This window comes from Saccopteryx leptura, chromosome 4, assembly GCF_036850995.1.
Source record: "Saccopteryx leptura isolate mSacLep1 chromosome 4, mSacLep1_pri_phased_curated, whole genome shotgun sequence".
In the NCBI taxonomy this organism is placed as follows: domain Eukaryota; kingdom Metazoa; phylum Chordata; class Mammalia; order Chiroptera; family Emballonuridae; genus Saccopteryx; species Saccopteryx leptura.
Genome location: NC_089506.1, coordinates 23,110,393 through 23,137,040, shown reverse-complemented (window position 1 = coordinate 23,137,040; position 26,648 = coordinate 23,110,393). Strand labels below are relative to the sequence as shown.

Sequence of the window (26,648 nt, the reverse complement as noted above, 5' to 3'; positions counted from 1 at the left end):
ATGGCCTCCTTCTCAGGCACTAGAGTGGCTCCAGCCACAAAGGAGCAACTCCCCGGATGGGTTGAGTGTTGCCCCCAAGTGGGCATGCCAGGTGGATCCCGGTCAAGCACATGTGGGAGTCTGTCTGACTGCCTCCCTGCTTCTAACTTCAGAAAAAAAATAAATACATAAAAAATAAACTGCTGGCCTGGGCTGCTGTGGGAGTGGGCACTGAGCCTCAGCAAGGACCCCATGCACCCCTTTCCTCCTGTGTCTGGGGATCCTGCCTTAGAGGCAGGTATGGATGGTGAGCCACAAAGTCCTTCTCTTTAATATGCAGAGGTGCCTGGCTGCTAGGATTCCCAGATTATAACTCAAAGGTCACCATCCCGCAGGGGCTATGTACATTCTACCTCGAAGAAAAACAAAATGCAATACTGTGTATTGGCAGCCTTTGCAACAATGCATAAAATGAGAAGAAAATGAGATGGTATAAAGCACTTAGTAAATACCTGACATATAGTCAACACTCAATAAAATACTAGTTATTACTATGATGATGTTCATTATTACTACTTTGAGCAGGAAATAGGCTAGAAACGTGATAAATTTATGTCGTATTTTTTTTAGCATAATACATGACTTTTATCTTTTTTTAAAACATTTTATTTAGAAAATTAAATTTAACGAGGTAACATTGATCAATAAGAATATACAGGTTTTAGGTAAACATCTCTATAGCCTTTGAACAGTTGATTCTGTTGTGTACCCATCACCCAAAGTCAAATCATTTTCTGTCACCATATATTTGTCCCTCTTGTCTTTTATCTTTTAATTAACTAAAAATAGCTTAATAAATCCATTGTTTGATTATAAACAAACCCCTGAATTCCAGAGATTTCAGCTTTGTAATGTTGTATGAAAAACAAAAGAGCCAGTGCTGCCCAAACAAGCCGTAAGGAGAGGTGCTAACCTTCCCTAATCCTCGCTCTCTGTCCGAAAGCCAGCTGGTGGCTGCACTTTAAAACAAGTTAATATTCTACTGAGTGAAGATGTCACAATTTTATAATCATTCCCCCGGTGCTGGATATTTAGATTATTTCTTACTTTTCATATTGTTTTTGACGCTGGATGAGCATTTTTGTTCAAAATTTTTTCTCCATATTTAAGATTATTTCCTTATGTTGGATTCACTGTAGGGAAATAGAAAAGGGGAATGAAGATTTTTAATTTAAAGGCTCTTAAATCTTATTTCCTAAGAGTTGTACTAATTTATAGTCTCACTGAGAGTATTTCCATTTTATCTTGCTAGCATCAAACAATTAAAAAATAATAATTTGACTGATTTGAAAAATAAATATGGCATTTTCTTTTAACCTGTATTTCTTAGACTGACGAGATTAAACATTTCCTTATATGCCTGCTAATTAGTTATGTTTAGTTAAACATATATTAGTTGTATGTGAATTTTCTGTTCTTATTTTTAAGGCAACTGTGCCTCTATAGGATTAGATAGGATACGTATAAATATTGTTTATCCAGATCTTTAAACATCACACTTTTAATTACTTGAAGTTTTGTAAACTTTTGACCCCGAGAGAAAGTGGTCGATTATAGACCACAGGATGACGCTAACAGACATAATGCTGAGTCAGAAGCCAGACACAGAAGGGCACGTAGTGTGTGGTTCCATTAACAGAAGCTTCAGGAAGAGGCAGAACTAGTCTCTGGAGATAGAGGTCCCAGTCGTAGCTCCTTGGCAAGAGAGGGCAAGACGAAGCAGTGTGGGAGGTTTAATACTCTACATATTAAATGTATTTTTAACACACCTTACAGAATATACCCATACTGCAGAACATACGAATACTAAGATAAAATATATAACAAATGTTTAAAATAAATACCAAAATTCCCCTAAGATTAATACAGTTTACTGTCTACTCTCTCTCTCATTCTCCCTCCCTCTTCTCCTCATCTGTGTACACAGACATATATATATAATTCTCCCCCCCCCCCCATGAACTTACTTTTACAACTTCTGTGAGGCATTCCAGGGTCAGAGCTCTGAGGATCCCACAGTAGCGCAGGGAGCTGGCGGTGCCACTGTGGAGTTTGAGGAAGAGGCAGCAGACAGTCGTGTGGGTTTTCTCCCTGTGCAAGAAATTATGAGCAATAAAAGTTCATTGTGAACACAAAAGAGGAAAAAACTAGATTTTTATGAGGCTGTGAATCAGGAAATATTATGAAATCTACAAGATTTCAGTGCTCACAGACCACAGACAAAGTGGAGCAAGGTCTAGAGCGAGAACAAACTGGGAACATCTGGAAAGAGAGTTGTGGAGCTGGTTGCGCTGACATTTTGTCAGAGACCAGGGTGTCTACGACAAATCTCAGGTTAGTGTTCTAGGACCTCTCCTGACAGGAAGCAGGCAAGATGCAGACCTGCCTCCAGGCCACGAGAATGATTGTTTAGATTACAGGGGTAGTCAACCTTTTTATACCTACCACCCACTTTTGTATCTCTGTTAGTAGTAAAATTTTCTAACCGCCCACCGGTTCCACAGTAATGGTGACTTATAAAGTAGGGAAGTAACTTTACTTTATAAAATTTATAAAGCAGAGTTACAGCAAGTTAAAGCCTATAATAATAATTACTTACCAAGTACTTTATGTTGAATTTTTCCTAAGTGTGGCAGAATAAATCTTTATAAAACAACTTACTACAGTTAAATCTATCTTTTTATTTATATTTTGGTTGCTCTGCTACCGCCCACCATGAAAGCAGGAACTCCCACAAGTGGGCGGTAGGGACCAAGTTGACTACCACTGGTTTAGAATAATGGCCCCCTTGACGTCTATAAATCTTCATGACACTGAATGTGAAGTGATATCTTGGATACAACATCAAAAGCACCAGACCAAAGAAAAAATAGATAAATTGGAGTTCATCAAAATTTAAAACTTTTGTGTATTAAAGAGCAGTATGAAGAGACTGAAAAGACAACCAACAGAATGGGAGAAAATATTTGCAAATCAAATGTTGTAAGAGATTAATACCCAAAATACATAAAGAAATCCTACAACTCAAGAACAGGAAGTTAAACAAATTGTTCAAAACGAGGGAAAGGTTTGAATAGATATTTCTCCAAAGACAATATACAAGTGGCCAATTAGCGCATGAAAATATATTAACCATCATTAGTTGTTAGGGAAATGCAAATCAAAACCACAATGAGATACCACCTCACACACATTAGGGTGGTTATTATCCAAAAACTGGAAAATAGCAAACGTTAGGGAGGACATGGAGAAATTGGAAAGCTAACTTGTTGCTCATTGGAATGTAAAATGGTGCAGCCACTGTCGGAAACAGTTTGGTGGTTCCTCAAAAAGTTAAACATAGAATTTCCAAATGATTCATCATCAGCTAGATATATACCAAAATACCTGAAAACAGGGGCTCAAATACCTGTACCCCAGCACTGGTCACCATCGTCAAAAGATTGAAGCAACCCAAGTGTCTATCAATGGATGAATGAATAAACAAAATGTAGTATATTTATACAATGAAGAATAGCATTTAGCCTTTAAAAGAAAGTAAATTCTGATATATGCTAATTATATGGCTGAACCTTGAAAACATTATAAGTGAAATAAACCGTACAGAAAAGGATAACTATTGTATAATTCCACTTATATGAGATATCTGAAATAGGCAAATTCATAGAGACAAAAAGTAGAATAGAGGTTACTAGGGAAATACGAGGGAGGACTAGGGAGTTATGGTTACAGAGTTTCTGTTTGAGATGATGAAAAAATTTTGGAAATAGTGATGATAGTTGCACAACAGTGTGAATGGAGTTACTGCCACTTAATGATGTACTTAAACATGATTAAAATGGTAAAATTTGTTTTGCACATTTTCCTACAATAAAAAAGGTTATTAAATAGCATTATGCAAAAATAATTTTAAGTTAAAAAATAAATATGCTTGGAGAAAAGATGGGAACAACTTGGTATATTAAAATACTACTAATAATTTTCTCCAGAGGTGAGATTATAATGATTTTTATTTTGTTCTTTTCATTATTTTCTTACTTGACCTCAATGAGCCTTTTTGGTTTGGTAGTCACATTTTTTAAATTATGAAATAGAACAGGTATACAAAAGGACATATTTTATATGTGTAAGGTGTAAAGATTATTTCAAAATTCTCACCAAATATATTCTCTATGGCTATAATGGAGTAGAAGAAACCAGTGTTCAGAGTTACCACCCTAACTTAAATAATTAAAAACACAAGGAGAAATATATAGGGGGAAAAACAGTTTTCAGGCATTGGGCAACAGACAGTGTGTGGCAGTGATTTTTGAGAGAGTGCCAATGGACACCATAAGCCCTAAAATTTCCCACCTTATTACCCAGAGAGAAATTCCAGGCCTAGGACTGGACACAACCTGAGTTGAGGGGCTAGAACTGAGAATGTGGGGAGCTCAAGGCAGCTCGAATGTGCAAGGTAGAGTTCTGTAGTGGAGAGAGCTGCCTAGAACAAGCGCTCTTAAGATTTACAGATGGCTCTCTCTTAGATTTCAGCTGTATTTTAATCATGGGAAACACCACCTTGAGACTGGAGGTGGGACATGGAGGGTGGTTCTTTTTATTACTCTTGCTCACTTCTCTGAAATTTTGAGATTATTTCAAGATAGAAGGTTTTGTTAAAGTAAAGGGATCTTAAATATTACTGGAAACAAAATTTTTGTTGCATCCACAAAACACTTGTTCTTACCTAATTCGAATGTGCTGATCACGAATCTGACATTAATTTTTCTCTGTAAGCTACAGTTTTTTTTGCAATTCAAGATTTTAGGTTTTCATCTTATTGTAAAATTTTCAACATTTAGTTTAACATAATAAAGTAGAATGTTTTCTTGGGCATCATCTTTGTGAAAATATAATAATTTATATAATGCAGCAAATACACTAAAAGATATGACTGCATCAGAATTTGTCTATAATTTCAAATAGAACATACTAAAACACTTATTTTAATCATAACATTTGCACAAAACTTATTTAATTCTATTCAGGCAAAAATCTGCGTTTGTAGCTCTTGTGTTTGTGTACTTGTTGAGGACAATCTTGTTTAATGCTCCAGCAGTAGTCTGCTCATCACTAACAGCTCCAAGATTTTTGGGAAACTTATCAAGGTGACTGTTCAGGAAGTGAATCTTAATGCTCATGTTACATCCAATGTCGCAGAAAGCCAACAGCATCCTTTGAACCAGAAGTTCATAGTCATCTGTTTTTTTGTTGCCAAGGAAGTTATTTGTAACTGCCACAAAAGACTGCCATGCTGCTTTCTCCTCCTTATTCATCTTCCTGGCAAATTCTTCATCACGTATGAGGGTTCGAATTTGAGGTCCATCGAATACACCTGCTTTTATCTTCTCGAAAGACAAGGCAGGAAAAGCAGAAATAATATGTTAAAAGCATTCACTTTCTCTATTGAAAGCCTGATCAAACTGCTTCATCAAGCCAAGTTTGATGTGAAGTGGGGGGAAAATGATCCTGTCTCAATTAACTACAGGTTCATTTTCAATGTTTTGCATCCCTATTTCCAAAGCTTCACGTTTCAGCCACTTCTTCTGTGTCCAGTGTTTCTCCCGAGCTCGGCTGTCCCACAAACACAGAAAGTGAGGATACTTCATGAAACCTCTCTGTTGTCCTAGCAGGAAATTTACCATTTAAAGATCCACACAGATGATCCAGTTACGCTCCTCCTACTTCAGAAAGTCAAGGACAATTTTTATGTCATTCTTACTAAGTCATTCAATTTGGGCTGGCTAAACTTGCTGAGGGGTTAATTACTGCTTGGCATCAGAAGAAGACCCTTCAGATTCCAGAACCATTTCCTCATGCATCTTATCAAAATACACTTGATCACCATGTTCACTTTCTTCATCCTTAGAAGAAAAAAAACCATTGAAAACTGGAACCGGGAGTGTCTCAGAGTGTGGGATAGGTCATATTGCTGAAGGAATATTAGGATATGCGATCATATGCCATTTTTTCTTGCCAATGCCCTTTGTATGGATCAGACAGAAATAACAGTCACTGCTGTGGTTCTTAGGTTCACGCCAAACCATGGGAATAACAAAAGGCATTCCTTTGTGTTTTCCTTTTGTCCAGTCATGAAACATTTCCTCACAATTATGACATACAATATGAGGAGCCCAATTCTCGTCTTGATTGCCAAGGGGAACTTGAAAATAGGCAATATATGCACGTGTCACAAATGATGAAATATTGCACCTTTGACGTTGAAGTGTGTAACAGCCACATATATTACAGAAGGTGTCAGGACTATTCTTACATTTACACCTACTTGAAGAAGCCATGATTCAATCTTAAAACAAAATAAGAGGGTGTTTTTATCAGATAATAATTTTTTACATTTAAAAACAACTACAATGATGTAAAAGTGATGTTTGTAAAACATTAATTGCCTTGTGGTTATGTTCAATCCGAGAGTCGTTGCCCTTTAACTCCAATTTAAAAACCAATGCATGCCATTAACTGTAACAAAATGAAATTAAAATTGCATAAAAACTAGAGCATGCACCAAAAAAAGGATTTCAGATTTGGAATCAGTGATGCAGAAATATATAGAAACAGTTCTAAAACCTCATGCAACAGAAAATAAAAAAAAAATTGTTCCCCAGTGTTATATCATGACAACATCCATCAAAAGGAAACTGGAGTGTCTAAATTAACACAATACAAAGTAGATTTCAGAGCAAAGAATGTTACCAGAGATAAAGTCTATCTTTTTCTAATGATAAAGGGTTCAATTCAACAGGAGCACGTAACAGTCCTAATCGTTTAGGTACTGACAGATATTTGAGTTGTTCTTGATATTCTTATATTATAAATATGAGGGGTACAGTTTTTTTATAGTGTAATAAGACCTAAGGGTACAGAGTTTTTTAGATGACAAAATTCACATGTGCAATAAAAGACAACTTTCTTTTTCTATCGGTAAAGTTTGTGTCTCTCTTCAGTCTCTATTCTTTCCAATATCAAAAGACAGGGTACTCAAGTCTAGATGTTTTCTGTCATTATAGGCTTAAACTCAGCTATTTTACAATTTCCTTCACCTCTAGAGATGCTTCTAAATTCTAGGAGCCTTATGATTTTGCCCCCTGAGATGTGGTAGTGGCATCTGGTCCTTCTTCGTGGGTCTGCGCGGTCACTGCTGAGGAGTGCCGTTTCCTAGCTGGCCGTGCTGTCAGCACTGTCGTCCTGGAATGCATTGAGAAGGCTTTATCTCACCCTAGCCTCTTGTGAGACCACACACTCTATATCCGCCATGCCATGACGACAGGTCATTAATGCTGGAGGAAGATTGAAGGGTTGCCTCAGGTTGGCTCCTGGCATGCCAGTAGAAAGTGGACCAAAGACTTGTCTACTGTTAGCTCTCCCTACATATACAGGGAATTCTATTCTGCGTGAGCATGAAACAGGGAACAGAAACCAAGGACCCCATTATTAAATAAGTAGCATCCTAATCTCTTGTTGCCTCTCTAACTCTCTTCCCCTAGCCCAGGAAATCCTTATCTGGCCTCCCGGGGACAAAGTAGTCCAATTCTTTATCTGTTCTGTTTCCAGTCTATTGTTTATGGCACAAATTTTAGGATTCCCTCTGGTTTTATTTTGATACTTAAAGACCAAACTTTTGGAACTAAAAACTCTTTTATCTCTGAAAATGTCATTTAAAAATTTGCATTTCCACTTTTTAATCCATAAAGTCCATGCACTTCAGGGGTAAGACATTGATTTACTCTCCTATTAAATTACCACAAACTTAGTGGCTTAAAACAGCACACATTAATCATCTTACAGTTTCAGAGATCAGAAGCCCAGCACGGGTCTCACTGGGTTTAAAGTCAAGGTGTTGGCAGGGCTGTGTTTCTTCTGGAGGCTCTAGGGAAGGATCCATTTCTTGCCTTTGCAGCTTCTCGAGGCCGCCATGGAAGAGGCAAGCCCACTCGTTGGCTTGTGGTCCTCTTACTTCATTGCCAGAGTCAGCAGGCATAGAGCAGAGTGTTCCCACTGCCCTCTCTTCCATTCTCTCTTCTGCTGCCCTCTTTCATTTAGAAGGATCCTTTTGATTACACTGAGTCCACCAGAATAATCTCATCTCAAGATCAACTCGTTAGCAAACTTGATTCCAGCAGTAACTTTACTTCCTTTTGCCATGGACTCTAACGTGCTTACAGGTTCCAGAAATTAGAGCATGGTGCCCTGGCCATGTAGCTCAGTTGGTTGGAGCACTGTCCCGATACACCAATGTTGTGTGTTTGATTCTGGGTCAGGGCATATACAAGAATCAACCAATAAATTCATTAAATAAGTAGAACAACAAACTGATGTTTCTCTCTCTCTAAAATCAATAAATAAAAATTTAAAAAAGAAATGAGAATGTGCACATATTTGGAGTGGGGTAGGGCAGTGGTCCCCAACCCCTGGGCCACAGATCGGTACTGGTCTGTGGGCCATTTGGTACCGGTCTGCAGAGAAAGAATAAATAACTTACATTACTTCCGTTTTATTTATATTTAAGTCTGAACGATGTTTTATTTTTAAAAAATGACCAGATTCCCTCTGTTACATCTGTCTAAGACTCACTCTTGACACTTGTCTCGGTCACGTGATACATTTATCCATCCCATCCTAAAGGCCGGTCTGTGAAAATATTTTCTGACATTAAACCGATCCGTGGCCCAAAAAAGGTTGGAGACCACTGGGGTAGGGGATATTATTCTGCTTACCACAGCCATGCTCCGCTTCAGGCCAGTTAGCACAATCCATTCCCCTGGCTACAAGTCGTGGGTATAGTCAGGGCATTAGCCTAACTCAGTGCAATCAGAGTGAATGTCAACTCTAGCTAGGAATGCTGGGACAGAAGGACTCTCCTTCTTCTAGACTGGTCCTGTCCAGTACAGTAGCCACTAACCACATTAAGCTCTCGAGCACTTGAAATTTGGGTATTGTGACTTAGTAGAAAAGAAAATTAATGCAAAATACATTATTCATTTACAAATGATTACACATTGAGATAATATTTTGCATCTATTGAATTAAATAGAATATGGTGTTAGAATTAATTTCATTCTTCCTGCCATTTTAAGCATTTAACTATTAGAAAATGATAAATCACACTTCGGTTTGCATTCTATTTCTACTGAGCAGTGAGTGCTATCCTAGATGGTGTAGTGAATAGATGTGTGGCCTGGGACTGCTGTAGTAATTTTTTTGCCAGACTGTGGAAAGTCAGCTTGGATAAAGCTGAAACTAAAGAAGACAGAACAGAGAGGGAAAGATCGGGTCCTTGATTACATCATTGGGCAACTGGTTCAACCAACCTAGAACCATTCAACCACACGGTTTCCAGTCTGACATCCTCGTAGACTTTGTTTCCCCTCTTGCACAGTCCAATCCAACACTTCCTCAGGCTATGCATGCCCTCCCTTTAATCTCAAATATAATCTCTAAATAAATATTTGAGCAATTACAAAGCTTCTTGAAAAACTAGTGCTTTTTTAAATGGCAAAGTAGCGACATGTTCATTGTAAAGAGTTTGGTCAATAGAGTAAAACAAGAAGAAGCATTCATAACCCTTCCAGACATTCTATTCTAGAATGTGTAACTCAAATTGTGTTTAAGCAAAAAGCACAACAATAGTTACATCCAGTGAATAACATCCAGATTGCGTTTGTAGGACAGAACAGTGGGGAGGGGGGTTACTTCCTACTTCTTCTTCCGGTACCTTCTCATTTCCATAGTTTCTCTATTCGTCTCCAAGAGTTTTGAGAATTTAAGGTCTTTCTCTCAAACTGTGCCATTTCCAGTTTATTTTTGGGGGATATGGCTGCCAGCTCCCTGAGGATGCTCTGTGGCTTCCCTTGTCCTCTGCCTTGGCTTTCCTTGACAGCACCTTCAGCTTCGGTCTGTCTATGACTCTCTCTTTCTCATGTAAGGGTTTTTTCACTGCTACAGAGCTCAGCAAGGTCGACAGTGGCACCAGCAGCTCAAGTTGCCCAGCGAGCCTCCAGTTATCCGTGGCTCCTTCAATCCCAATGGCCTTACTGCCGTGTCTGCTTGCACCTGAGCAGAGTTTAGGATGACTTAGGAAACTGTAGACAATTTTTCAAAATTGAAATAAGCTTTGCCAATGATAACATAGAAATCCCTTAGTCATAGAGAATCTCACAGTGACAGAAACAGCATAAGGCTGGAAGGGAAAGACCCACTGGAGCTGCCTTTTGCCGTGAGCTCTCGCTTGTAAGAAGTTGTCTAAGCCTGGAGAGCTTCGTGCCCCCAAACATAATGCAAAATGTTCTGTGCCTCTAAACTTGTATTGTGCACTAGACTCCCATTGACCCAGTTTATCTTTTTTTTTTCCCTAGAGTGGCTTTTTTTTTATGGGGTTGGGGACAGAGTGACACAGATCTGAAATAAGGATATTCTAGCATGTTTTCTGTTCAATTACATGCCATTTTTTAAACTAAAAATTTTTAATTGCTTTTGAACAACTCAGAGGTTATTTCATTCATAAATAAATGTAAAATAAAAGTCATTCAAATGCTTTATAAAGACTCCATATTACTTAAACAAAGGTAGTATTAAAAGTTAGCATTGAGCCTGACTGGTGGTGGTGCAGTGGACAGAACGTGGACCTGGGATGCTGATGTCTCCAATTCGAAACCCCAAGGACGCAGCCTTGAGCATGAGATCATGGACATGACCCCATGGTCACTGGCTTGAGCCCAAAGGTTGCTGGCTTGAAGCCCAAGGTCTCTGGCTTGAGTAAAGGTTCACTGTCTCGGCTGGAGCTCCCCACCCCTGGTCAAGGCACATATGAGAAGCAAACAATGACCAACTAAAGTGCTGTAACTATTCACTCCCTCTTCCTCTCTCTCTTGCTCACCAGAAAAAAAAAAAAAGGTAGACCTTTTTTTTGTCAGATTAGTAAAAAATACATTTTTTTGGTGTGCTGCAGAATTTTAGCAATTAGTTTATGTGTGCCATGGGATGAAATTGCTGCCCTACTAGTTGATACAATACTTGCAGGGGACTTATTCATCATTCCATTTATTTATTCAACAGATTTTCTGAATACTTCATGTGCATTGGGACTATTAAGACTTCTGTGACAAAATACCATAGTGGGTGACTTAAACAGTAGACGTTTATTTTCTCACAATTCTGGACGGTGAAAGTCCAAGATGAAGTGGCCACCAGGTGTGGTTTCTGGTGAGAACTCACTATTGGGCCTGCAGATGGCTGCCTGCCCCTCCGGCCCCCTCCTGGCCTCCCCTCCGTGTGTGCACATGGGAGATGACTTTGTCTCCACTGTGTCTCTTCTTCTTTGCAGGAGGATACCAGTCCTATAGGACCAGCACCCCACCTTATGACTTCTTTTATGACTTTAACCTTAATTACCTCCCTTAAGTCCCCATCTCCAAATACAGTCATATTGGGGGTTGGGGCTTCAACATATGAATTGGGAGGGGGAAGGGACACAATTCAGTTCATAACACCGTGTTAGGCAGTGGAGATACAATGCCAACCAAAATCGTCCTGACCCCACCCTGCAGGGAATCCGCCGCGTATACTACAAAGAGTATATTTACAAAGAGCAAAATGTGACAGAAATGTTCACAGAGGGGACTTATGCTGAAGGTGGAGGCAGAAAGCCCTGCAGGAAGCAGGAGATATCAGCAATGGCAACAATAGTAATAGCTAACATTTGTTTTGAATTTCTAGTGCCAAGTATTATTGTAAACAAGAAACAATGATGCGAGATGGATACTGTCATTTTCATTTTACAGTTGAGGCACGGAGAGAATACACATCTTGCCAAGTTCACACAACTGGTACACTGTAGAGACAGGGTCCACGGTAGAGACAGGCTTCAAACCCAGGCAGCTTGCTTTCAGAGCCATGCCCTTCACCGCTGTGGCGTAGAAGGTTTCAGGATGCTCCATCCCCCTCAGCTGGCAGATGAAGGCCACACGTTCATTTCTCCGTCTCCAGCATCTGACACTTACAGGTTAGCTGGTGAGGCTGCCTCCTGGCAGTGTGCGGAGCCCCCAGGCTCAGTACAGGCCCTCTTGTGCCATTCGATCACTTGCAATCTCATTATTCATAATAATAACTGATACTTAGTTAAGGACTTAAGCTTACGCAGTGCTTTCACATGACTTAGCTGACTAAAGCTTCACAATTGTGCTAATTGGCAGGTATTGGGACCCCATTTTACGTGAGAAGAAACTGAGAGTAAGGATGGGGCCACAACAATGTCAAGAAGCAATGAGGTTTTTTTATTGTTGTTGTTGTTTTTGTTTTTTTAGAATGGGTGAGGCCTCTAGAGAACACTTATTGCATCTGATCTCAGGCGCAGTTTTTTTACTCGCTGTGAGGTCTTGAGCAAATTGCTCTGTCAAGGGAGTGCTTTCCTAAGCCCAGGCTCAGTTCCTTAAAGTGGGGTTCCTCAATGGTGGCACTACTGACATTTGCGGGGCTGTCCTGTGTTGTAGGACATGTAGCAGCACCCCCAGTCTCTACCCACTACTCTAACCAGTCTCTGGCTGAGAGCACCTCCTCCCTGCAGAGGTGACAATGCAGAATGTCTCCAGACATTGCCAAATGTCCCCTGGGGATAAAAGTTGCCCTTGGTGGAGACAGGCCAAAGAGAGCCAAGAGTCATGGAAGCTTATCCCCAGGGACACAGCCTTGTATGGGGTGGAGTCCCTGGTCCTCGCAGCCTTGCCACCCCTCCAAGGCCCCTTGATCTTCAAAGCAGAAGTCCACACTTTGCTCAGTACTTGTCTTACGAACGAGTAACTAATAAATACTTACACTCTGCTCTGCCGAAGTCCCCTGCATCAAAGCATTGATAACATGTGGTGATGAGCCTCTTGCCACAACTGAGAGAGAGGTAGGGACCAGACCAGATGTGAATTTCACGGAGCCAGCAGGGGGCTGAAGACCTGGCTGATCTGGTGGTTCCAACCTGACCTTCTAAGTTGGGCCCCAGCAAGCCCTGTGACCCTGCCTGGATGGTTAATTTGAAGATCTGGGCTCTACTCCTGATTTTGCCATCTGCCTGTAGCATGGCCTTTATAAAGTCTTCATTTGCTTTTAGGTAACATAGATCAGTTATATCTGTCTTACTTGCTCAACTGAGATAAAGCCAATAGAGGCTCTTTTAAACTAAGTGTGTCATATGTCAGTTATCAGTATGGGAAGTATCTACCCTTGTCCCACAGAAAATCTGGAGCCTCCTTCCAGTCACAGCCTGCTTCCAGTCACAGCCTGCCCAGGTGAACGGGAGACCATGGGCAGCCCTAACTGGCTGTGTTCCGGACTGGGGAATCTCAGGAAATAGCGCTGTTCGTTTGTGGATGCACAGGTGAACTGTGTAGCATTGCCTGCGATTTCTCTAACATTGACTTAATAAGAAATGGTTCTAAATGCACTTTTAACCTCTCTATATTTCATATGGATGTAAAATTATCACTTTAAATTTTAGTCTTCTTTTCAGAAGTAGTTAGTAAAAGATCTGCCCTTCCTTTCTTTCTGTTGGAAGTCTTTTTTTTTTTTTGAGAACACACTTCATCAACACTGCTTAAATATGGTGTTCAAAAACAATACCGCATTTAATGTGAGACTTCTATTTAATTTTTTTAAGTTAATATTTCAATTTAAGTTTTGCTTAACACCTGTTCTCCACTGAACCTAGTATCACCAGAATCCCAAACCTTTACATTCACTATCTCTAGAAATAAAACCTCCCATCTCCTGCAGTTTTTTGTTTGTTTGCTTGTTTGTATTTTTCTGAAGTGAGATCCGGGAAGGCTGAGAGACAGACTCCCTCATGCGCCCACCGGGATCCACCTGGCATGCCCACTAGAGGGTGATGTTCTGCCCATCTGGGGTGTTGCTCCGTTGTAACTGGAGCCATTCTAGTGCCTGAGGCGGAGGCCATGGAGCCGTCATCAGCGCCGGGCCAGCTTTGCTCTAATGAAGCCTTGCTGTGGGAGGGGAAGAGAGAGACAGAGAGGAAGGAGAGGGGGAGGGGTGGAGAAGCAGATGGTCGCTTCTCCTGTGTGCCCTGACCGGGAATCGAACCCAGGACTTCCACATGCTGGGCCAACATTCTACCACTGAGCCAACTAGCCAGGGCATCCTGCATTTTTAAACAAATTTCCTTTGGGACAGTTTACTTCTAATTAGAGAAGGCAATTTGAATTCTTGAAGTCAATGCTTAAAGGTCTAGAACAAGCAAGAGGAAGCGGTTCTGTGGGCCGGGGCTCCTCCCCACAAAAGTATTCATAAAAAAAAAAACCTGTGAAAAAAAATAAATAGAAAGCAGAATTTTTTAAGTTGACAAATGTTTTACCTCTTTGTTTAACCAAAACATCTGCTTCTATGAACTCCTTATTGTTCTTCCAACAATACAGAATTTCTTGTCCACCACACTTAATGCTTCACTCCCTGTTACTCATTGGTTCTCCTCAGGGTCCCCGGCAGATAGTCAAGGAGTTCATCATTGGCTCCCTGCCCTCTGCTCACTCATTCATTCACTTGTTCGTTCATTCAACAAATATTTGTTGAGAGCCCACTGTGCTTCAGACAATATACAAGGCAGTGTGTGGACCCAGAGCAGGAAGAACTCATAATAAATAGTGAACAACAGATAGTACGCAGGTAAGGGCTATGTCAGAGAATTACGTCTGAAATACTGTGTGACTACAGCTGAGAAACCACGGAACTCATTGAGAGTGTGGCACGGTGTGGCCGTCAAGGTGATAACTGACCTATTTTGAAATCTCCACCCAAATTATCTGACTCCTTCATCTCCTTCATGATATGCCAACAAAAAATAAAGCCTTGTGTGCTTCCCATTAAAATAGAAATACGGGCTGGAGCTCTCTCATGAACTGCATCCTTTTTCTACCCCGGGTTTTCCCAGGAGAAGCCAGTGATACAGTAGAAGGTCACAGACTTTGAAAGCAAAAATTAGAATTTGCCGGCACTTCATTGCAATGGACCTTGGGCAAATATAAGTTATTTGACCTCTCTGGAACTTAGTTTCCTCATTTGTAAAAAGGGAGGACAATAACAATCATGTGGCAGGCCGCTGTCAGTATTATTGATAATTAATTTAAAATTACAGGCTGTTCCACTGAAGGCTCCCAGTGAATCAGGCGTACTGGTATTCGTGGTATTCCTGCCTTCAGGGACAAGGACTCCGGCCTTGGCCTTATGACTGGCTTGGATAACGAGACATAACTGTAACACAGCAGAAACGTGATCAGACTTTACACATTGGGGCTTACCTTTTCGGAATCCAGGTGCCACATAAAGATGTTTACCTTATGTTAAAGGAGAGGTCTCGGTCTCCCAGTGCCGATGCCGAGTGGGGCCGTCTTAGACTTTCCAGCCCTGGCCAGCACACCAGCTGCACACAGATGCTCGAGGGAGCCCAGACGAAACCAGCAAAAGGACCACCCAGCGAACCACAAAATCATAGAAATAGTAAGTGGTTTTGCTTTAAGCCAGTAAGTCTCGGGATAGCTTGTTAAGCAGTAATACATAATGACTACATTAATTACTACTGTTATGATGTTTTTACTTAGAATACCGCTGATACCGAATGTGTGGGTTTTATTCCCTGCACCAGCTGGTGTCTGGAGAGTCGGAGAAGGACCTGGAGATACTAACTCCCCGGAGTTCTGTGGATCCTGCAGGTTAGGGGCTCAGTTCCACAAGACGGCCTCCACTTCCGAAGCCAGTTAGAAGTCCAGGCCCCTCCTACTTCCTGTCAGCCAGCTATACCAGGGGTCCCCAAACTACAGCCTGCATGCGCGGGCTGCATGCGGCCCCCTGAGGCCATTTACCCGGCCCCCGCCGCACTTCCGGGAGGGGCACCTCTTTCATTGGTGGTTAGTGAGAGGAGCATAGTTCCCATTGAAATACTGGTCAGTTGGTTGATTTAAATTTACTTGTTCTTTATTTTAAATATTGTATTTGTTCCTGTTTTGGTTTTTTACTTTAAAATAAGATCTGTGTAGTGTGCATAGGGATTTGTTCATAGTTTTTTTTATAGTCCGGCCCTCCAACGGTCTGAGGGACAGTGAACTGGCCCCCTGTGTAAAAAGTTTGGGGACCCCTGAGCGATATAATCACTACAGTCACTCAGAGAACTCAGGAAGATGGTTTACGTACTATTACCAGTTTATGATAAAGGATACAATTCAGGAATAGCCAAATGGAAGAGACGCATGGGGCGAGGGGGGAGATTCAGCACGGAGCTTTCAGGCGTTCTCTGGGAACGCCCCCTCCCAGAACCCTGATGTGCTCACCAACCCAGAAGCTCTCTGAACGCTGTACTTCAGGGGTTCTACAGAGGTCCCGTTACACAGGCATAATTAATCAGATCATTGGCCATTGGTGATGAACTGAACCTCCCCAGATGTCAGGGGGTAGTGATGAAAGTTCCAACCCTCTAAGCACGTGGTTGGCTTCTATGACAATCACCCCCTTTTTGAAAATAGGTAGGCCCCACCAATCAGGTATGGTTGATAGGAGTTTATTAGAAATAATAAAAGATACTCCTCTAACACCTATGAATCAGGAAAATTCCAAGGGTTTTAGAAGTCCTTGTGCAAGGAACCAGGGATGAAGACCAAATATATACTTACTATACCACAATCTAATACTCATATTGTAAAAATTCTTATGTGTGCCTACTATGAGCCCAGCACTGTGCTAGGCTTTAGGATTACAATAGTGAACAAGATCAATGTGGACCTTTCTGTCATGGAACTCATTCTAAGTGGGAAGACAGATAAAATAAATAAATAACTGCACATTATTTTGTGTACTATGAAGGACAAAATTAGCACAACAGAGAAAAGCATTGAAGGGGGGATTTGGACTAAGCTTGCTCGACTTAGTTTTAATAAAACATCTATTTGGGTTTTTATTGACATGTGGTTCAGTATAGCATTTGTCCTGAATATAAATTATTTTTTAAAGAAAATATTTTTGGCCTTGGTCTGTTGGCTCAGTGGTAGAGTGTCGGCTCAACGTGTGGATTTCCTGGGTTCAATTCCAAGTCAGGGCACACTGGAGAAGTGCCCATCTACTTCCCACCCCTCCCACTCTCGCTTCTCCTTCTCTCTCTCTCTCTCTCTCTCTCTCACCCTCCTGCAGCCATGGCTCGATTGGAGCAAGTTGGCCCTGGATGCTGAGGATGGCTCCATGGCCTCTGCCTCAAGCACTAAGAAGAACTCAGTTGCTGAGCAAAAGAGCAAAGCCCCGAATGGGCAAAGCATCGCCCCCTAGTGGGCTTGCTGGGTGGATCCCGGTTGGGGTGCAAGCAGGAGTCTGTCTCTCTGCCTCTCTTCCTCTCACTGAATATAAATAAATAAATAAATAAATAAAGTATTTTTATTTTTGGGAATAGTTTCAGAGTAGTTTTTATGTATACCAATACAGTAAAACTTTGACCAGATGTGCATCTATCATACCTAGACCAACTACTAAAAAAGCTAATCAAGGAGACATACTAAAAAACACAATAATCAATAGAAAATGTTTAAGTAAAGGAAGATAGGGAAAAGATAATAGAAAAATGAAACAGAAAACAAAAAATTAAATAGCAAACATAAACCCTAACAGAGTAATAATACATTAAATGTAAATGATCTAAATTCATCCATTAAAAGGCTAAAATTGGAGCCTGACCTGTGGTAGCACAGTGGATAAAGCGTCGACCTGGAATGCTGAGGTCGCTGGTTCGATACCCCAGGCTTGCCTGGTCAAGGCACATATGGGAGTTGATGCTTCCTGCTCCTCCTACCTTCTTTCTCTCTCTCTCTTTCCCTCTCTCCTGTCTTTCTAAAAATGAATAAATAAAATCTAAAAATAAAAAAATAAAAGGCAGAAATTGGCAGAGTATAAAAATGGCAAACTCTAGTCTACGAGAAACAAAGTTCAAATATAATGATATAGGTAGGTTGAAAATAAAAGGATGGCCATGATACATTATGCAAGCATTAAGCAAACAAAGCAGGAAAATGAAAAGGAACAGTAGCAATTGTTGGTGAGAATGTGGAGAACTTGTTGGTGAAATTATAAAATGGTACATCTACATTGTAAAATCAGTTTGAAATTCCTCAAAAAGGTAAACACGGAGTTACCATATGACCCAGCAATTACACTCCTAGGTATATATATATATATATCTATGAGAGTTGAAACATATGTCCAAACAAAAACCTGTATACATGTGCTCAACCCAGCATTACTCACAATAGCTAAAAAGTAGAGACAACCTAAATGTCTATCAAATGATGAATGGATAAACAAAATATGGTATATCCATTTATGATCTACTTTTGAAAGCCACATGCCATCATTGCCATCATATTCTATTGGTCACACAAGACCAGTTCTGATTACTCTGGCAGAAGGCCATAGAAAGGCATAAATTCCAGGAGGCTAGGATGACTGGGTTATGGCCACCACAGTGCCCCATGGATGAATTCAATTCCTGTTCTACAAACATGCCAGTGTCATATCACCTATTAAATTCCTGAGTCTTGAGTGTTGCATCGGTATTTTTCAACAGTCACTCCTGGCTCCTCAGGGCTGTGCTTTCCTTAGTGTTTTCAAGAGTTCTGAGAACACTGTTTATAATTAGCCAAGCAGTAACTCCCACCCTTGAGCTAACTCCAAGGCTCATTTGCTTGCTTCTCTGAAGGTTTTTAAATAGACAGGGATGTCTTAATGGCATAGTACATTATTTATCTGTTACAGTTTTGGCAGGCAACATAAAATGTGACTTTTTAAAAGAAAAAGTAATATTTTAATTTTATCCTTAAATGACCACAGTTTCTTACTAATGGTATGTGTGCCTATTGGGCACGGCACAGTTCCTCAATCCATGGAATCAAATCAGACATTTCTACCTACGTTTCCTGGTCTGTTAACTTTTACATAGTACTTACGTTTTATTGTTAAATAAAAGAAAAACTGATGAGCACTTTGTTTTTAATTCTGTACCATTACTAACAATATTCCAAAGACGGTCTCATACATATATTCTTGTTGGTGTGTGGGAACGTTTCTCAGTAGTACTGTAACAGGTACTGCCATCACATAGGGTATTTGCATTTCTATTCTTACCAGGTAATTCTGAATTGTTATCCATAGTCACACTAAGTTATGCTCCTCCCAGAGTTTAGGAATCTCCCTTTTCATCACATTTTGCCAAATTGAATATTATTAAACTTCTCAATTTCTGCCAATCTTATGAGCATAAAGCCCATCTCATTTTTTTTAAATTGGGATAAAACACATAAAATAAAAATTACTTGGATCTCATTTTGTAAAATATTTTTCCATTGATTTGAGGAAAAGAGAGAGAGGAAGGGATGGAGGGAAAGGAAAGAGAGAGAGAGGCATCCACTCATTGTTTCATTTAGTTGTTCCATTTAGTTGTGGACTCATTGATTGCTTTATGTATGTGCCCTGATTTTGGGGGGGGGGGTGTTTAACTTGTGACCTCTGGCATGCTGGGTCAAAGCTTCATGAACTGAGCCAATTGGCCAGCGACACCTGGGTCTCATTTTTAATTAAAAATTACATAGAGACAATTGAAGCTTCACATAAAGTTGTAAAAAAATACTACAGATACATTGTTTAATGAATTTTTATATATGAACATGCACATGTAACCATTACCCGCATCAATATACAGAACATTTTCTTTAAAACATTTTTACTTACTGATTTTAGAGAGAAAGGAAGGGAAAGAAACATCAATTTGTTGTTCCACTCATTCATATGTTCATGGTTGATTCTTGTACGTGTCCTGACCAAGGATCAAGCCTGCAACCTTGGCCTCTCGGGATGATGCTCTATCAACTGAGCTACCCGGCCAGGGCTACAGAGGGTTCCTTTGTGTCCCCTCCCAGTCAATGCCTCACTCACCAAAGGCAGGTTCTATTGATTTCAAATTTTATTTCATGAGTAATAAACGCAGTGGATGTATTATAAAAAGAAAAGAGGAGTAGTTGTATCTGGTGAGGTTGAGAGCCGCAGTGTCCAGAGAGACCTCTACGGCTGGCGGGTTAGAGGTATCAGGAGCCACAGTGTCCAGAGAGACCTCTACGGCTGGCGGGTTAGAGGTATCAGGGGCCGCAGTGTCCAGAGAGACCTCTACGGCTGGCGGGTTAGAGGTATCGGGAGACACAGTGTCCAGAGAGACCTCTACGGCTGGTGGGTTAGAGGTATCAGGAGACACAGTGTCCAGTGAGACCTCTACGGCTGGCGGGTTAGAGGTATCAGAGCTGGCAGGTTAGAGGTATCAGAAGCCACAGTGTCCAGTGAGACCTCTACGGCTGGCAGGTTAGAGGTATCAGGGGCCACAGTGTCCAGTGAGACCTCTACGGCTGGCAGGTTAGAGGTATCAGAGCTGGCAGGTTAGAGGTATCAGAAGCCACAGTGTCCAGTGAGACCTCTACGGCTGGCAGGTTAGAGGTATCAGGGGCCACAGTGTCCAGTGAGACCTCTACGGCTGGCGGGTTAGAGGTATCAGGGGCCACAGTGTCCAGTGAGACCTCTACGGCTGGCGGGTTAGAGGCATCAGGGGCCACAGTGTCCAGTGAGACCTCTACGGCTGGCGGGTTAGAGGCATCAGGGGCCACAGTGTCCAGTGACACCTCTACGGCTGGCGGGTTAGAGGTATCAGGGGCCGCGGTGTCCAGAGAGACCTCTACGGCTGGCGGGTTAGAGGCATCAGGGGCCACAGTGTCAAGTGAGACCTCTACGGCTGGCGGGTTAGAGGCATCAGGGGCCACAGTGTCCAGTGACACCTCTACGGCTGGCGGGTTAGAGGTATCAGGGGCCGCGGTGTCCAGAGAGACCTCCACGGCTGGCGGGTTAGAGGCATCAGGGGCCACAGTGTCAAGTGAGACCTCTACGGCTGGCGGGTTAGAGGTATCAGGGGCCGCAGTGTCCAGTGAGACCTCTACGGCTGGCGGGTTAGAGGTATCAGGACCGCAGTGTCCAGAGAGACCTCTACGGCTGGCGGGTTAGAGGTATCAGGAGCCACAGTGTCCAGTGAGACCTCTACGGCTGGCGGGTTAGAGGTATCAGGACCGCAGTGTCCAGAGAGACCTCTACGGCTGGCGGGTTAGAGGCATCAGGGGCCGCAGTGTCCAGTGACACCTCTACGGCTGGCGGGTTAGAGGCATCAGGGGCCACAGTGTCCAGTGACACCTCTACGGCTGGCGGGTTAGAGGCATCAGGGGCCACAGTGTCCAGTGAGACCTCTACGGCTGGCGGGTTAGAGGTATCAGGAGCCACAGTGTCCAGTGAGACCTCTACGGCTGGCGGGTTAGAGGTATCAGGGGCCGCGGTGTCCAGTGAGACCTCTACGGCTGGCGGGTTAGAGGTATCAGGGGCCACAGTGTCCAGAGAGACCTCTACGGCTGGCGGGTTAGAGGCATCAGGAGCCACAGTGTCCAGAGAGACCTCTACGGCTGGCGGGTTAGAGGTATCAGGAGCCACAGTGTCCAGAGAGACCTCTACGGCTGGCGGGTTAGAGGCATCAGGAGACACTTTTGCTCCCTTTGCTTATTCCCACTGTCGCCCTAGACAACAGCAGTCTCTGACACTGTCCCCGGAGAGGGACCACATTACAATGATTAAGTGTTTCTTGATAATAACTAATGATGGCTTTAGGAGCCTCTTCTTACCCCATTCTTGCTATTTCTTATTCATGCAGCCTTTTGTGTTTTTACTGGAACAGGAGCAAGACAAGGAGCATGGGTGGCTCGAGGCTGCCATCTTTGAGCATCAAACAACAGGTAGACGCCAGGAGATCAGAGAGAGAGAGGGACATGCACTGGCCAACTCTGGCCCGAGGCCACGCTGTGTTCTCTGCACTGTGCTTGATCAGGTTTGGTCACTCTCGGCTGCAGGAACTGAGCATATGGTGCACAGGGAGCTCTCCTGGACATCCCGTGCAGATTTCCTCATTGCACGCTCACAACCGCCCCGTAAAGCAGGTGTTGCTATTGCCTTTTTCTGGATGAAATAATAGAGCAGTTATTTTTAAATCAGGCAGACAGCGATTTCCATCCTCGCTCTGCCGGTTAGCCAACCATGCACATGACCTCGGCCAACTTGCCCACCGATCTGAGTTGTTTCCTGTCTCAAATTGTATAACATATGTGAGGTGTTCTACTCAATAAAATGAATATATGTAATGTTATCAATCATTTTTAAAGATCTAAAACACATCTTGCCAGAGGCCTAACAAGGGGGTTTTGGCTTCTGGGCGCAATATGTGAGTGGAATCTCCGGCTGCAGAAATGAAAGCCTCCACAAATGGAAGCAATGTGGGGCAGACGTCAGCCCTACCTTCCTCCTCTCCCTCCCTTCCCCGGCACAGCCTGGACCTCGGGGGCAGAGACGGCCTCTCCCAGCAAGCCTGCTCTCTTGGTGGGCCGCTGCAACTGGCCGGTGGGAAAGGCTGCTGCTAATTAGCGTCTTAGCAGTCCAGGCTTAGCACATTGCCCTGACACTCGGGGACCTGGATGCTCCCTGCCTGTGCGGGTTCGCGGGTCCAGCTCTGATGAGGTGTCTCTGATGGAGAGGCCGTCTGCAATGTCAATATATATTTTCAGAGTCAAACCAGGATGAAATGGTGAAACGCAGGGCCTCTTTCCTCGGAATGATGCCCCTCCTTCTGCCTGTCTCTCCACCCTCCCTGTGTGCTCCCTGGTGGCCTGGCCTCTCTGGGACAGAGCGGCCGAGTCAGAGGACAATGTCCATTCTTACCGCACCGGAGCAGTTCAGTCGGGTAATTCTCTCCTCCGAGGGCCTCCAGTTCCCCCGTGGTTTGAGTTGCTCTTTCCTCGGTGCCCTCAGAGTCTCCTCTTAACTCCAGCACTTCCTTCCTAGCACATTCTTCTTCTCTCCCACAACTTCGGGCAACTCGCCCTGAACCAGGGCCTCAAATTGCCCTTGTGAGTTCACCAATGCAGGCACCCCTCAGGGCACAGGTAGCCCTTAGCCTCAGTCTTGCCTAGTGAAATACGCAGCGGGTTCCAGCTTGTGCCCCTTGCTCACTGGCGCCTTTGTGCAGTGCATGATGGGTAGAACTGTCCAGGGAAGCTCTGTCATCAGCTACCATGTTTCATTCATCTCTCTGTCCCCCATTGCCTGCCATTTGTTAATTAAATACCTGTATTTATTCATAAATGGATGAATGAATCACCTATTTTCTGACTCTAGTGACTTATTGGCTAATAGGCAGCTGTCCGGTTAAAGTGCCTCGATAGAGGGTGAGCCAGGAACATTGTAATCATACACGCAAAAGTATGCGGTATCATTAAGGAAGGATTTGTGTTATTCATGTGTTAACTCATACGTTAGTGAAAGGGGGCTCAGAGCCTACTACTTCTATCACAACTAGACACAAGCAACAGACTAGGCCCTTTGAAGGAGATTAATGAGTGTAGGCTAGGAGCCTGCTTCCGGGACACTGGTGATTAGTCTGGTTGGAGAAGGAAACGTAACTGTGACTATGACATCAATCAACTCATCACAGAAACTAACAGGTCACAACTGTGACAAGTAGGACACGAAGTGGGACATGAAGGACAGTTATGGACGTAGGAAATCATGGGCACAGACCCAGCCGGAGAGTTCACAGCCGGCTTCCCTGCGGAAGGGATATGTGAACCACCAAGTCAAGGGGACAGCAGGTAAAGTGGGGAGAGAAGCACTTTCCAGGCAGGGGTGGAGCTCATGGCAGGCCCTGTCCTGGAAGGAATGATGGCAAGTCGGAAGTAATGAGAGAGCTCGGAGTATAAGAGACGAGAGTGCAGGGCTGGGGAGGAGAGGGAGGAGCAGACCAGGAAGGCCTCGTGGACAGCTCCGGAAGCTGCCTTGTCTGCATCCTAAGAACAAGGCGAAGCTATTGCCCTTTCTGTGCCTAGAGCAGCCACGGCTCATGGTCCCAAGAAGCATCTGAAGAGTGTGGCAGCTCTAAAGCATTGGATGCTGGGTACAGTGACTGGTGTGTTTGCTCCTCGGCCATCTACCGGTTCCACAGGTACCCGCTCTTACAGGCTGAGACAAAGTCTCTTTCTTACCGTTTTCCTAAGGAACAGACTGAAGGACGCCCTGACAGGAGATGGAGTGAAGAAGGTTGGCATGCAGTGGTTTATTAAGATCGATGGCAAGGTCCGCGCAGATATAGCCTGTCCTCTTGGTTTTATGGATGTCATCAGCATTGATAAGACAAGAGAATTTCCCTCTGATCTACGACACCAACGCTCAATTTCCTGTTCATCGCACTACGCCTGAGGAGACCAAGTACAGGTTGCGCAAAGTGAGGAAGACCTCTGTGGGCGCAAAAGGGACCCTTCATCTGGGGACCCATGATGCTCGGACTACCGGCTACCCTGGTCCCCTTGTCAAGGCGTACAACACTACTCAGATTGGAGACTGGCAAGACTACTGATCTCATCACTGTTGACACTGGCAACCTGTGTATGGTGACCACCTGGAGGTGCTAGCCTGGGAAGAGCTGGCATGATCACCGACAGAGAGAGACACCCTGGCTCACTGGATGTAGCTCACATGAAACATGCCAATGGCAACAGCTTTGCCACCGGCTCTCCAACATTTTTGTTATAGGCAAAGGCAACAAGCCATGGATTTCCCTTCCCCGTGGAAAGGGCATCTGCCTCCCCGTTGCTGAAGAGAGAGACGAGAGACTGGCGGCCAAACAGAGCAGTAGGTGAAATGAGATCCAGGTGACATGATTGGAAGTCTTTATTTATTTATTTATTTGTTTTATTTAGTGAGAGGTAGGGAGGCAGAGACAGACTCTCAGATGTGCCCCAACTGGGATCCACCCAGCAAGCCCACTAGGGGATGATGCTCTGCCCATTTGGGGTTTTGCTCTGTTGTTCAGTAACCGAGATTTTCTTTAGCACCTGAGGCAGAGTTTATGGAACCATCCTCAGTGTCCACGGCCAACTTGCTCCAATTGAGCCATGGCTGCAGGAGGAGGAAAGAGAGAGAGAGAGAGAGAGAGAGAGAGAAGCGAGAGGGGAGGGGCTGGTGAAGCAGGTGGGCGCTTCTCCTGTGGGCCCTGACCAGGAATTGAACCCGGGAAATCCACACACTGGGCTGACACTCTACCACTGAGCCAACTGGCCAGGACCTGAAAGAATCTTTGTACTCAATTAAAGACAATGCTGCAGAAAATAAAAAAGGAAGCCATTGAGGTGTTTTAAGCATATACAATATTGGGTGCTATGCTCTGATTCGTGTTTTGAAACTCCCACTTTTTCTGTCGCGTGGTGTTAAAAACAAGACAAGAGGCCCCAAAACAGAGTCACTTATGCTAAGTCCCACATCACCAAACCAAGATTTAATTACAGTTTTAGCTCTTCCAGAAATGGAATCTTAGACCAGTCAATCAGGATCGCCTGGTTAGTACCAGTTAGGTAGCCTAACTGATAAGCCTCTGATAGATATCCTCTACGGAAAGTAATTTTGCAACAACCAACATGCTTTTTTGCCTAGTACGACTCCCTTGCTCCTGTGTCCTTCTGCTTATGAAAGGTTTTCATTTTGTACAGCTCCTTTCTACCTGCCGGGTTGCATGTTGCCCAATGAGAATTTACTTTTGCTCAAATAAACTCTTAAAATTTTAAATATGCTTCAGTTTATCTTTTCACAGTTCAGAATAGAATAGAGGGGGTGAAAATGGGTATAGGTAGACACAGTTAAGAAGTTATTACAATAGCCCAAGAGAGAGAAGATGAGAACTTGAACGTGGGTGATGGTGATAAGAACTATAGGAAAGTAAACAGCTTTTAGAGACAGAACCAATACTGTTTAGGAACAGTCTGCACGTGCTAAGAACGCAATCTAGATTTCCGGCTTTTGCAACTTTATCGATAGCGGTGCCAGTTTTTGGAGAGAAGTTCTATAGTTTGGTATTTGGAAGTGTTCAGTTTGTGACGGAAGGCTTGCAGATTGCAAAGGAGGATATGTCAGATAGGCAAGTGGCTATAAAGTCTGGGCTGGAGAGATAAATATGCAAGTTGTCCACCTACAGAGGGTGCCAGGGCTTTTATAATGAAGAAGGTCACATAGGAGAAAAAAAAACAGAGTAAGGAGGAGTGCATCTAGTCCCTTCTGGTACCTCTGGGTTTACCGTAGTTTTAATTGCTGAGCGGAAGAGGAAGGGTCTGCAGAGGGTTGGGATGAGGCCGGTTGATAGGAGGGGTGCGTACAGCCAAAAGAGTGATCTCCAGAATGAATGGTCACCTTAGTGCACCGCTGCTGAGAGGCTGAAAAGCGGATGGACGCTCACCTATTGGCTTTGGCAACAAGGGCATCTTTGGTGATATTCCTGCGAAGGCTGAAGTGAGACCATGGAGGCCGTGAGTACCGACTACTCGTTGGAGAAGTTTGGTAGCAAAGGGGATGTGAGTGGAGATGACTTGTCAACAGTATGTGTTTTGCTTTGCTCTTTTTGGAAATGATTTTTTACTCTA

The 26,648-nt window shown here is 43.1% G+C and overlaps 1 pseudogene; it reads left to right on the top strand.

Moving 5' to 3' along the window:
• The first annotated feature begins 23,722 nt into the window (after positions 1-23,722).
• On the top strand, positions 23,723-24,898 carry LOC136403236 (small ribosomal subunit protein eS4, X isoform-like; annotated as a pseudogene).
• Positions 24,899-26,648: the final 1,750 nt, after the last annotated feature.